We start from the raw sequence: 14,855 nt of genomic DNA, 5'->3' as shown, positions 1-14,855 counted from the left end.
TAATTATTTCCCTCTGTTTTTGGTAACTCCTCCAGGCTGCAGAACCACAAAGCAATCCAGCACCACGTTTCCACGGGGTCATAAACCCTGACTAGATGACAGTTAACCCCAGTGGCCAGTTTGCTAAGGAAGGGTCACAAAAAGACATTTATAATTCATGACTGGTGTGTTTGAATGCATTTCAAACATTGTTTATGCCCTCTGGCAGTTTTACAGCTCTTCACAGCAAAGCTTTCCTTCTGTAAATACCCACAGCTTCACTGGGGACAGCTGCTCTCCAAGGTGCCCACAAACAATGAACACATTTACTGCAGCAAGTCCATGCTTTTTGTCAATAATGAACCCTGCTACTCATCTCCTCTAGAGCTATAAAAGGTGGTTTTGTCATTGTTGTTGGACAGCCTCGTTCTTGGGTGCAGTCACAATAACATTAACTTCCTCCATTCCATAAATCAGTTTCTTCATCATCATCTCCACTTAGCTCACTGAGCCAGAAATGCAGTACTCCATTTTGGTCCTTTAAGACTGCTATACCAGCTTGAGCACTTTTTCACCAGGGGGGAAAAAAAAAAAAAAAAAAAAAATCAACCAACACGAAACAAACAAAAAAAAAAAAAAAAGAAAAAACCAAAAACACTTTAAAGCACTTCAGTAAGAAATGAGATTGTTCTTTCTTGCATGGTACCTAACAATAAGCAGCCTATATAACAGTGCAGCAGTGACGAGAGAAGAGAAACTAAATTCAGACTGAGATTCAGCAGCAAGGTTTGTTTTCCTCACCTCCCTTCCATTTCTCTTGCTTGCACTTAACACAAAACTTTGGAATTAGGACCATCTCGAAACTAGCAGAAAACAATGCAAAATTACTTTATTGGAGAAAGCAATTTCACAGTGTTGTTTTTTTCTCATTATTTCTCTTAAAACAGTACCTTTGGAAACACTCTCAGAGATGTGGCTTATCTAGGAATAAAAGAAGAAATCAAAGGACAGAATTTGGCCGAGATGCCCAAAGCATAGCTAGAGAAGAAGAGAGTTGGAACATCTGTGTGACAGCAGTAACTTCACTGATGCTGGAGTGTACCCAGAGCAATCTGAAGTGGAAGTGGCAGCAGATTTAGGAAAGAACAGCAACAACTTAGTTTGCAATGAGCTAGTCTCACTGCCATCCTCTAATCTCTTGCCGTTAACATGCCTCCTCTCTACTCCTGGTACAATCTAGCCCTGTATGTGATTTGCTACTATCACAGCCCAAAATCAGATTAAGCAATCCACATTATCCTGTAGAAGGGGCATTAATAATTCTTACAAAGAATGTGTGTCTTTTCTGCACACGACATTGTCCAGGTAACACCTTTGGGTCACAACACAAACCAGCTGAATTCTTGCTGCTCTTGCCCATTACCAACAGAACCAGAGCTGTATTTGCCTGTCCCTCAGAATACTATTACTGTTGCCTACCTCCTTCCTCGTGAGTTGCAAATCTAGTAACAACCTCACACATCACAGAAAACCACATCTAAAGCACACAATCCCTCTACATAGGGCTCTACATAGAAGAAAACATTAAATTGAACCTCTTTTTTTTTTTTTTTCCCTCATTTAGTTAAATACAATACTTAACAGCTATTTTTTGGGTAAAAAGCCCTTGCCAGCAACCTTTCAGATTTAAGTGCCATGGTCTGCAGAGCCATTCCCAACAAGCACACACACGAAGAAACCCCCTGGAGAAGCACTAAGTACTGGTGCAACACAGTGTTGCTTATCTTCCCTTCAATTTTATCCTCTTAAGTTTTGCTGTTTGAAGCAAAATCAATTCAAGTCGCTTTAGTTACTCTCCCTTTCAAAGTCTGAGCCATTACCTGGAGCACTGCAGCACTGACTTAGCTGCACTCAGATCTGTTTCAGGTCTCAGTGAATAATTCTGTGCTGTTCATATTGCATTATGCTCAGCAGTGCTGTAATTACCCGTTAGTTATTTAGGCACTGGAAAGTTTATGTTGTCCATGACAAAACCAGAAGAAATTAACTGTATTCTTGTCTACCAAAGAGCATACCTAAAGAGTCCATTATACTTCTTCAAGCATTTAAATTCTAGACAAACTGAATAAATAATTCTTTCCTCTATTGGTAAAGAAGAAACAGATCTGATAATGAAGGATCAGTTGGGGTTTTCCAAAAGAATGCATTTCCCATACCAAAACCAGGGATTTCTCCTTCAAAAATCTTTTTTATTAATAAACAATTGAAAAATATTTTTCAATTGTTTATTAATAAAATAAACAATTTAAAATTGTTTATTTTATTAATAAAAATAAAATTTCGATAAGAAATCAGTACTGGAAATGTAGATATTGACAAGCCATGCTTCAGCATATCCATGGATAGAATGGTTCTTATGTCAGCCAATTTGGATTTGTGTGCTTAAGTACTTTCTGCGGGTTTGGACATGATGGAAACATCCCATGTGGGGAAGTTTTGACTCTCAATAACCATGTTCTCTGTGAGAAGAAAATCCTTTCTTACAAAAAACAGCAAAAAAAAATCATGATGGGAAAAAGGGAGTCTGTCATAACCAAGTAGCCCAAGTCACTTTTTCTCTGCTAGGACAACATCAGCTTGAGCCAGCACCAAGTGCTCTCACCTGCACAGCACTGCAGGCCTGGGGAGCTCTGTCCTCACCTGGCCTCAGCAGCACCATCCCTCTCCACTTGCAGCAGTTTGGTTAAAGCTGTCTGGAGGAGCTCAGTATGGAACAGCCATCCTTAGTATTCAGCCTTTTCAAGCAAAGCAGTGCCCTTCATGTAACAGCTTTTCCCCTGGGAATATCTCTAAGGAAAATCCAGGTAAGGAAACTGACAAGTGAAAACCTTGTTAAAAATTTAAATTCCCTAACAAATGTTCATATTTGTATGCCTATTTTCTTGGGCTTTAAAAATATAAGCTGCATTTAGAAGCAGCTTAGATATAAACCAGCTGAAGTAAAAAGGTATTATTGAAAGAATAATGAATAAACTTTTACAAATATCTGAGATCCAGTTTTTTGTGTAACTATCCTGCATCCTCAGGCAACCAGACAAATTCCCTCTAAGAAAGGGGTCCTGTGGATGAAGGTCAAAATTAAAGCATTCCAACAATGTGCCAGCTGCTCACACTGCAGAGGGGAGTTAATAGTTACCCGAAACCTTATTCTTGCCTATTTTCACCCACGTGTCAACAAATGAAGCAAATTTCATATGCAGCTCCTGGTCTTTTCCAAAAGCTTTCAGGAACTCTCAGGCTCTTTTTTGAATGTCAGCATTGTTTTTGGTTAAGTGGCCCAGGGCAGGAAAGGATAAGGATTTGTTAGGGGCAGATGATATTCACTGGGGCAGAAAGCACAATTTGGCCATGATGGTATTTAGACTGTTCAGGTGCTTTAAAGCCACATCAAACATTCCACGTGCTCCAGCAGCACACAAGGAGCTCCAGCAGAGTGGTCAGCAAGACAGGAACCCATAAATCAGCCTGTGGCCACAATATGGGACTGGTGGTTACAAGCCCATTAAGGGAATTCAGAGCGGAGATGGTGAGAAGCCAACTCATTAAAGTGACAAACAGCACCCAGATGTAGGAGCATCTGCTCACAGAGCCAGACACCTGCCCTTGCAGGCACTCCCTGCTCTCACCCACAGGCTGGGAGAGGACAGCTGTGCTGGCACCTTGGGACAGGGACAGATGATGGCCCAGGCAGCCAAAGCGTGAGCCCAGCTCAGCCTGGTGGCACCTGCACCCTCCAGTGCAGGGCGGGTCCTGTGTCCTACAGTAACAAAGGTGACAATTGTCTTATATGATGACAAAAAAAGGCAACAAAACTAAACTCCCTTTCTTAATTTCCACAATCAGTTCATCAGCTATTAATTTAGTGGGGCCTCAACTTTAACTAGATTACAGCAGAGGAAAAATCCTTACTGATAAAAATTATGACATTCAGGAATATAGAAGCAGAGCTATCTGCAAGAAGCAAAGCTGAAAAGTAGTCTTTGTGTGGGCTCAAGCAGAAAGCCAGATAAAATACAGTGTCCAAGAAGGTTAAAGAAAGATATAGGTCAGAGATCCTGCCCCAGAGCTCTTCTAGGGGGCTTGGGAATTGCTGACAGGGAAGATACCACTTTACAGACAAATGGTGAGGGGTGGAGGCTCAGCAAAAGATGTTCATTTAAAGACAGATTAAAAAAATTGACTGCAGACATTGGAACACCCTTTCTTTAAGAGAGTGCATGATTTACCTAGATGTGCAAGTCCTGATTTCAGGATCCACTGAAGGCTAGGAATAACACATGGGTAATCATAACATTAAATTAATGGAGTGTTTTCTTCAGACTCCTTTGACTATTCATGAAGCTAACTCATTGCTTTGCTGTCCAAACTAGATGTCCTAAATAAGGCAAATACCACAGGCAATACATTTTTTTTTTGCTCCAGCTAGATGTTTTAGCAAGTAATTTTGAAGAGATTTGCTTAAAAATTATGGTATTACAAGCAAAAAAAAAAAAAAAAACACAGGAGAGTAGGAAACCAGCTGCAGTTACTTAAGTAGCATAACAACTACTTGAGTTATTCACAAGAATTCATTCAAAGCTGGAAGGAAGTTTTCAGCCCAAGTATTTTCAAGAATTTAGCTCAGGCCCCAAAGGGCAGAAGTTCATTTAGGAATGGGACATTACAGTAACAGGCACAAATAAGAGGCTTCTGTAGGTTACAAGGACAAGTCCTAATGATAAACTAAGGGTCTCCAAGCTCACTGCCAAAGCACATCATCAATTTAAGGACCCAAACAGCAATTCATGTAAAGCTTGTATTACTAATGGCATGACCCAGCTGGGCTAGTTACCCTAAACACAGTAAGTCAAAGGAATTATTTATCAGATTATCTATGCAAATATCATCAAAGAACACAGTGATGTGGAGGCACTGTGGTCCCTGCCGTGGTGAGGCAGGTGGCAGCACTGAATGAGCACTGTCTCTGTTTGTCCCCCCATATTTCCCTTCCAGAGCTCCATTCCTGCACTCAACCTGCATTAAGGGACAGCTTTCAGTGCAGAGTTGAGCTCTAAGTTCCCAAATCTGTTCAAAACCAATACTTAAAATGGAATTATCATTTTTTAATGGAACCAAGCTGTGCTTTCTCCCTCCCCTCCTTTCATAAATGTCAAAACAAACCCAGTTGGTTTACTCACTCACAATAGAGAACATTTCACCATGAAAAACATTGCATAGCTATGGTTCAAGGGTAGGTCATCATCTATATATTTGTGAGATCCAGAGACAAAAGGCTTCATAAGGCTTTTGTTACCATAGCAAAAAAGCTGCACATCTAAGAAATTAAACTCTCTCTGATTGCATTTCCCTGAAATTAGTAATGACAGCTGCCCATGAATCACAGAAAGCAGAAAAACACAAAGCTAATCTGCAAATACAATTACAACATTTCTGATATTTAAATGTGAAGCTTAAGCTATAATGAACTAATGAACCAAATTAATTTCAGATTGCCAGGTATAACAGAGCCACTCAATTTATTTCTAATTGCTCTATCAAAGTTTTTGCTCTGAAATGAATGTCAAGGTACATCATCCAGGCCTGAGAACTTTGTAGGTCTGCACTTCTCAGACACCTCAAAAAAGCATTCCTCACGAACACTTCTCTATAAACCACAGTGCTTCATAAACACAGCCAGAGAATTAAGTTACATGTCAATTACTGTAGTTCTTCAAAAGGCTAGTTTGATGATGGACTAATAAACTTAATCATTTCTAAAATCTGATTACTTTGAAAACATAGTACCTGGGATACATGCAGCAGCAAAAACTTTTGGTCCCTGTAGAAAACTCTCAAAAAATTCCCATTCAACCTATAGTCTCATTTTCCAGAGTAAATCTGTCCATTGGGCTCATGGTAAAAACTAAACCTAAAATAATATTACAAATGGCTCCACCGAGCTTGCAGCAAATTATGAGTTTTATAGGTGGAAGGGGAAAGGAGGCTTTATGGTAACACTGAAATGACTGGAGCAAAACACTATAAAGCTTCCTGCTGCTTGATAAAGAAGGAATCCACATTTAAGAGGCAAAAAAGGTGTGTGAAAATTAGTATAAAACAATAGAAATGGTTTCTCTAAGTAGTTGGACATATTTAGATGTGCATTCTTAAATCTGTTACTGTTGCCATCTTATCACAGGGGTGCCATACTGTTGTCTCCTTATCACAAAAGTTCCATACCTTGGTATTTCTCATGGGCAGCTCCTCAGAGCACTGACTCTTTTCTTCTTCACACAGCAGCCAGCTGACTGCAGTTCCCTTCTCCAGCAGCCACCCCACTCTTTTATAGCACTCTTCTTCTCATTGCTTACAGCTGTGGCCTGTTAAAGTCAGGCCTGTTCCTGATCTTTGATAATTGGCCCCAGCTGCAACTCCTTAGGGGTGAGATTACTTTCTACACTATCTTTATTTTCTTATATTCTATCCCCCTACATGTTACAGGCTAATAAAAACCAAAAAACTCCAAATTCTTTCCTAGCTTTGTTCTTAGCACACACAACATGAGCAGTTTGAGAAATGCAGCACCTCTTGTACAGTTTGGAGGCTCTAACGCAGAGCTCCAGCTTCAAACTTAGAAGGAAAGTGTTAAATGTTTGCCCCAAACCTCTTTCATAAGCAAAACTGGACATGCTGTCATAGTTAAATGGTGCCTATTCCTTAAATACCCTTTAAACCATAATTGATCACTGCCTAGAAGATGGTTGATTAGTCTTTGGGAATGGAAATTTTATACTGGTTCTTTGAAAGAAGTCACTCCTTAAAATCACAGACTTTTAAAACCAGACTCCATAGAGAATTCTAGTCCTGCAGCAGTTTACTGGCAACCTAAGCAAGCTGGGTCCAATTACAGAATTTTGAAGGTGACTATTTGGTATTTCTCTTCTTTAAATTGCTTTCTAACATGTCAACAATTTTGCAGAAATCTGATCAGCAGACCAGCAAAGGAAATATCCTCCCTCTATAACAAAGATTTATGATGTTGAGTTCTCATATTTCAATACATGACAAAAAATAATCTTATTAAACAAAGATTTTAATCTTTTTTCTTATTGTGATGAATCATCAATATCATGCTTTATCAATCACACAATAGAGTTGATGAGAGCTTTTGTGCTGTACCCAAGTTTTAACCTTAATAAATAGCTATTAATATCTCCTGTAAAAAATGACCATATGAAGAGGTGCCCTTCCAATTTTGCATCCTGATGAAAAATAAATGCCTTGCAACTAAGAGCTGCTCAGTGCTAACTCAACCATTCCTAGTTCCATTGCAATAATCTCATCTTTCAAACACTGGCAGTGATTACTGCCTGACAAATGTTATGCTTGCTAGTGGGCTTGTTTGGGGACATCATGCATCTTTTTGCAAATCACCATTTAAACAAGAACAAAAAAGAAAAACAGAAAATTAACTAACTTTTGGACCAAAGTATAACAATTCAGGCCACTTCAAAGATTCATCTTATCCACACTTGCATGACCATCCATACTGTGCATGCAGAAACCAGCATGTGACAAGTACTGAACAAGCAGGTTTGACTTTTAATAAACATTTTAAAAAATTATTTATAAATATTAATTTATAATTTTTAATATTGTTATAAAATTTATATTTTTAATTTATAAATATCTTTAAACCTAGGTTCCAGTTTCACATTTTACGTTTTCAGTTCATTGCTACTCTTCTACCAGATTTTGTACAGTTCCTTCACTTTTAAAACAGAACAGTATTGACCAAGTTATTCAAATACCCATCTTGTTTAACAACTAACCAATTGACCGAAATGACAGGTTCCTATTTCTCCTGTATCAGTAGTTAGAGGTAAGACAGGCTCAAAGAATACAGCTGCAGAGCAGCAAACATTCAACCTTGTGCAGAGTAATGAATTAACAAAATGTGCTTTGATGTTACTTATCACAGAGCTACAGCACATTGACTCAAAAAGTGGGAAAATATCCTGGCACTTAAGCAAGTGTAGTCAAACTCATTGATTTCCAATCTCTGTGACAGAATAAAGGCAGAGTATGACACAAAAATGAGAACAAGTCCACATTTTCAGAATGAAGCTGCACCACAATTCCATGTTCTTAGCAACATGCATCTACTGGGTTAAGATTGTGGTAGAAGATAGAAGGAAAAAGTGACTGGATGGTCAAGGGATATTAGCAATTGGCTCTTGCAATACTCAGGGCTGAAAAGCTGCACAAAATTGGCTTCTGTCTAACTGCAAGATAGTGTCATATAGAGCACTGCCTAGAGATTGCACCACTGTCTGCTTCTGGCTCTTTGCTACAGACACTATTATTTTTCTACTAAGAATAAAAATTACATGAAGAGGTTTTGTTTGGTTGGGGGTTTTGTCCATTTTTTTCTTCTTATGCTATTTTATTTTTAAAAACTGTTTCCTTTTTGTTGAACAAATATTAACAGAGAACTACTTGCACCTATAGCTTTTTAAAGAAAGACCAGCTTGTCAGATCATGCCACTTAGAGAAAGTGAACTCAAACTTGACTCAAGCAGCTGTCTACTGCACAGTCAAGTTGGTCCTAATAATCTAAAGTTCCAGATCTCATAAGGTTTTAGTAACAAGAAATTCCTATCCAAAGTATGTGTGTTTTCATCAGGGCAGAAATCCATGGCAGTGCAATGTTGCCTTTGTGCTTGCTTTGATTTCTGACTGATTGTTAATTATGAGACAGTTGTATCAGCCTTACATCCCATTGGTTTGGATGTTTCAGGTTGCAGCAGTGCAGCTACTAACTCTTGTTGTCTGGGAAATTATTATAGATAATAAAAGAAATCAGGAAAAGTAAAGATTCATTCTTTACTACTACATTCTTCTGTCAACACCATGTCTCTTGAAAGGGAGCCCTCTGCTCTTTGGGATGCATCTCACATTTTGACAAGGTAACTCCTGGGGATTAAAAAATGCTTTTCTCAGGACAGAAGCAGTGGACATAGATAATCTTACAGTAACTGAATTTATTGGGCAAAAAGTGGCTTTTCCACAGAAATTGCCTACAAAAGTGGAAATATAATTAGATATCTGTATAAAGAGAGACGACTAGAGTTGTATTCAGTGTAATTAGCATCACAGCCCCTTCCAAGTGTTTAAATGATCACAAGCCAAGCACAAAAGCAATAAACAAACCAGCAAGTTGAGCCATTTGTTCAACTTTCCACAAGACCTCAAGCACTAAAGACATTTTCCTTTCAAAGACTCTTGCTATCAAACCTAGTAGTATTTACATGCTCTAAATGGATAAGAAATCATACACCAATTTAATGTGTTGGTTTTTTTTAACCAAAACAACAAACACAACAGTTAAGATTCAAAGAAAGAATTTCTTGAAAAGTGTATTTTACCATCTCTTTGTTTGAGGCTCTGCATTCATACCTTAGCTAACACCCAAAGCAAGAAAATGATACTTGCTCAGTCACAAAGAAATCTGTTGCCATGGGAAACCTAAAGATATCAACTCAGGAACTGATAGCAGGAGTAAATGAAAAGCCACTTTTTCAGACGTACAAAGAAAGTACAAATCAACACACAGGGCTATGCAGCAATTGTGATTTAATCCTAATTTAGGCAAAGGCGTCTAACTTTGGAGGATGGAAGCTGTATCTGCAGTGGACACTTTTTGTTTTAACTTAATATCCTTCAGACCCCCCCCCCCCATTCTGCCAATCTGACATAAACAGACCTGTATGCTCACCCCACTGTACATTTTCCCACGAAATGCTTTTCCCACAGATCCCAACAGGCTCAGCAAAACAGAAAGGAAAATAATCATTGAGAACAAACTCATCCCAGTACAGAATATGATATTAAAGTCCTTTTTAAGATCTAACACTTCCAAATTACCTTCCAGAAAACCTAGTCTTCCCTCAGAGAGAATTCAAATATGAACTCCTAAGCACTCACCAATTGGTATCAGCTCATTTCAAGTGATTCATAACTCACTTCAAAAATTTGTCGTAGGCGTCAACTTGAGCAAATCTAATTTCAACAAAATTTTGCTGACAGAGCACCAAAGTTAAATAATTTTTAACTTGCTAATGACAAATGAGCTGGAATGTACTCATATCAGTGTAATAGCTTCATAATATACTCAATATCCAGAGGATTAAAACTTTGTTATTAATCAATAATCCATCAGCCATGGTATTGCATTGGTATTTAAATTTCTACTAAAATTTCTAAGAAGAAAAGCTTAGGATGTTCTGTTCAGCTTTGAAAAAAAAAATTACTGCATTGATTAATGAAAAAAAAGGCAGCAGCAAAGTGCTTTGCTTCAGTCTGAGTTGAGACTTTAAGGTATCCCAGAAAACACTTACAATCTCGATGGGTAAATGCATCAAGAATGTTTCTGGTGAGAACAAGATCGTTATTCAGAGCTGCAATTCAGACGAGTCAAATACTCTGTGCTCGTTTCAGATCAGTGTGCATTTCTCTAGCACTATAATTCATCTTCCTCACAGAAATTGTGCCTCAGGCTCTCATACAGTCTTTGCCAAAACTAAAAAAAAAATAAGTATGATACCTTCTGAAATTAAATTCCAATCTTGCGCTATGATTTTCCATGTTCTTGACTTATTGTCACTGGCATCTAAAGGTAGAGGCTCATGAGCATTATCTTGTCATTGGCTGCTGCTCAGACCAGCTAGTGGCTCACCAAACTCTCAGCTGAGATTTTGTTTACTTGTTTAGTTCACATTTTCACGGGTCCATAGCATGCAGATAAATTCTTTGATGTGTCACTCTGTAGAGGTTGCTCATCAGAGAGAAACTTCAGATGCGAAATATTTATCTTAACACTATTAGTAATTAGACAGTAATTTAGACTCATTATTGTGGCAGTCCTCCAATATTATTCTTGAGCTCAAAGAGAAAACACAAGCACTCTGCAGTGACACTCAGCCACTCCTGTCTAATGGCCAGAGAACAAATCTGTAGGTTCCCTACTCACCTACAGGCTCCGTGGCATGTTTAGACCAACAGCCCTGGCTGTTAGTAAGATGGCAAAAAAATGTTAAGATCAGGTAGAGCTTGCTTTTTCAGGAAAACTGTACCCTGCAAGACAGATTTTCACAGGAACAAATTTACAGTCTAGACCACTTTGATTTGTACTTGTTTGCAGAAGTCACCAAGTGTTACATTCTCCCTAAACAGAATCACTCCCCTGGGAGGAGCAGAGTTACTGTAGCACAGGCACTGAAGTTGCCTCATCTTGGAATAAATAAAGAACATGCATTGAGGGGTTGCCCCAAGCAAAAGTGACAGCAAGCATGCAAAAGCTGAAATCTTTGAGCATCCTGTCTAATGAACACGTTTTCAGGTCTGCCCTGTAATGGCATGCTGGCTGGTAACGGAAAAGTTTTGCTTGCAGCTTGCATTTCAAAACATGTCCAAATAATCTACTTGACAGATAATGAAACCTCTTGCAATTACCTTTAGCTTGAAGCACAGTTCTTCAACTATCATTTTCATATTGATTTGTGATGAAGTTAATTATGTTTTCCTGCGAGCTGGAACCCTCAGCCAAAACCAAAGTCTAATCAAACCAACTGGGACTAAGGCAGTGGTAAAAGAATCCTTAAAATACAGAAAAGAATAAAATGACTCCTGGTCTTTGACAGAGTGACTTGGCTCCCTGTGGGGGATAAGGGTTAAATCTCATCACAAACAGCCAGAAGCCCTTGCAGTCCACTAACAAGGAGGGGGGGATTACCAGCAGCTCCACATCTGTTATTGACAATGCTGATGAGCCTAATTGGCACCACACAGCTGATCCCCCCAAAGCAGCAGGGGAGAGAAACACATCAAGAGCACAAAGGTGGGTAAGACAGTCTGAGCAATGCACGGCCCAGAGTGGCTCTGCCTAAGCTGCTCTTGCACCCTGCAGCTCACCAGCCCCTCCAGCAGAGAAGTGTCCAAGGCTGGGGGGCTGCTGCAGGTTCAGCACCGGTGCAATAATGGAGTTCTGGCAGACAAAGACCAGATGTACACAAACAATAAACATGACAGCAAGACTTGTCCAGGAAGGCATTTTCTGGTAGAACAAACATGCCCTACCTGCCCCCTACAAAACAATCTGCTTAAGAATTACAGTTTTGACTTCTCAGCAAAATCCTGGAGTCTGTGACACCATGTTTTGTATTCATTTTATTATTACAATGTTTGTTTAAACAACAAGAGACCCCCCCCCCCGATGTTACACCTAATTTTTTATCTATTTTGAGTATATTTTAACAGTTAAACCATGCTCAAAGCAGGATATACTTGTTCATTACCAAAATATAACCCCCTTCCAGCACGAATTGGCTTTGAACAGGACTTACTCTCTGCAGTTCAATGGCCAAGTTGTTACAGCATTATAGAAGCCATCTCAAGAGTCAGGAGCAAATACAAATCATGTCATCAGGCCTAATATCATAAAATTACATACAACCCAAGTTCCCTGACCTTTGCTCTTTTCTTATCACTTACAAAATACGGGTTGCTGTCCAAGGAATTTGATTTAAAAGGTGTCCCTTTGCAAATACTACTCTACAAAACTTCACTCCCTTCTTTCAAGCCCCTTTCCCCAGCAAGATCCCAGCTGCCAGGACCTGCTGTTCAAGTCCATGAACTACTTTTAATTAAAATACAATTAGACTGCTGATGTCACCACATGCCGGAAATATGCCAAAAGGAGAGCCAAAGTGTGCAATTAGTGAGCAACTGCAGCTCCAGAGAGAAGCAGAGCTTCAGAAACAGCAAAGCCAGGTGGAAGGTGTGAGCCCACCCTGAGAACAGCTCCCTCTTGCACTCTCAGACTGGCTCTGGCCACCAGTGACACCCACGGTGACCTCAGTTTCCTAATTGGTTGTAATGTGTTTGAAAGCCATTGGAAGGACTCTCTGAAGACTTTTGTAGGCTTTTCATTAACTTGTGAGATCAATACAGTCTCTCTGTACTAAGAGAATAAAAGGAACAGATTAGGACAAACTAAACCAGCTTTGAAACATTCTTGGGATTTTCCCAGCCTTGATATGTACCAAGTTATATCTGTTCTGGAACAGGCTCTGACATTTAATTTACTCCCCTTTTGACTAAAGGTAGCCATTAGAAAGAAGAGTCAGGATTTTGGTATCATAACCCACCTTAATACTGACAACTATAAAAATCTATCCAAACACTATTATGGACAGTTTGCCCAGACATCTGCCTCAGCTGAAGCCACAAAGTGTGCAGCAAGAGTACAATGATTCATCTTCCTTCAGCAATCAAAGACCTTTTCAAGCAATGATACCATTTTCTGTTCCCATGAAATTTCCAGATGACTGCCTGGCTAGAAATTATGAAAACACCCACATTAGGAAAGGTAGGTGTATTAAATGTGCCTTTCTCCAAGGGTTATCAAGAGCCAACTAGGAAACTATTCAAAAAAGGTTCTTGGATAGAACATGCACTCTGGCAGATCCTTCAATTCCCTCCAGTCTTCTTTTTATACACACTTCTTTCATTCAAAAGTTTATTCACAAATTTTGTGAGTTCATAACTAATATTCTTCCAGGTGGCATTTGTCAACACATCTCAGAGTGCTGAGCTGCTACAGGATCTGTTTTACCATTTGGGATTAGAAATGCCTTATCCCAAACACCTCAAAAATCTTCATATCAAACTTAGAAATTTATTTCATATGCAGCTGATGTCTTTCCACTCCACGTTGAAATGAGTTATTTTGCAAAACAAACAAAAAATTGTTTTTCCTTGATTTTCAGCTGGTAGCCACAATTAAAAGAGCTTTTGTGCAGTGTTTACTGAAAGGTGTCTGCAACCTTTGGTCCAGCTGCAAGTGGACCAAAGGTTCCTCAGCTCTCACCTGCAGCTTTGCATGCCTCTAAAGTCCACAAGCCCTGTCCAGGTACATTAATAAGATTTCCAAGCAGGACTCATCGATTCAGCAACCAAACCTTCAATCTTAAGCAGGCTTCTCCTCTGAATACAGAAGGCAGCCCTCTCATTCTGTTTATTCTCCCATGTCTTGAACTGCATTCCTTGCCATTTCATGGGCATTGCTGTAGATTCGTTTTACATGACCAGGAAACAAATTTTTAAGTATGTGTTATGCATTAAACACCACATATATTCAGCAGGAAAGGAAAAATGTTCCTGGAGTACAGATTTTTACAGACTCTGGTTTCTAATAAATTTTCACAGCTACCTAAACTGAATTAGCAAGTTCCAGTTTATTGTCAAGCTAGTGCACAACATCCCTCAGTGACATGTCAAATCCTTACCAAGGCAGCTGAACTCCTAAAGCTGTCCTCATTGGCAGGAAACTTGTCAGATTAAATTGCCACCTCTTGTCAGGTAAGGATGTATGATCAGATATCCCCCTGCTGCTGATGACACAAACAGTCCTTTCACTTTTGAAGTGTTATGAATCTCCAGTGTTTCTTACTATGAGCAGAGATGTATCTCGTGGTGAGAGGAAATATTCCTTGCTGACCACTTTCAGCATGGTTTATTATAAATATAGACACAGGAACACAAAACTCCTAAATTTTTTTAATTGTTTTGCTCAGTTTTCACTTTTTTCTGGGGTATTTGTTTATCAGTCTAGAGAATCAAAGCATAAAAGTATTTTCACTGTCTCTTGTGTCTTAAGTACTGTTTCCATAGAATTGTCCAGATGCATATCTGCTATTTCCAAAAGCCTGAGCAGGGAAGTTGGACCCTTCCAGCCTTTCCCATTCTGTGATTACTGTGCATTCCTGCCCTCTCCA

Source organism: Haemorhous mexicanus, chromosome 15, assembly GCF_027477595.1.
Source record: "Haemorhous mexicanus isolate bHaeMex1 chromosome 15, bHaeMex1.pri, whole genome shotgun sequence".
Lineage (NCBI taxonomy): Eukaryota > Metazoa > Chordata > Aves > Passeriformes > Fringillidae > Haemorhous > Haemorhous mexicanus.
Note: the sequence above shows the minus strand (reverse complement) of the source record.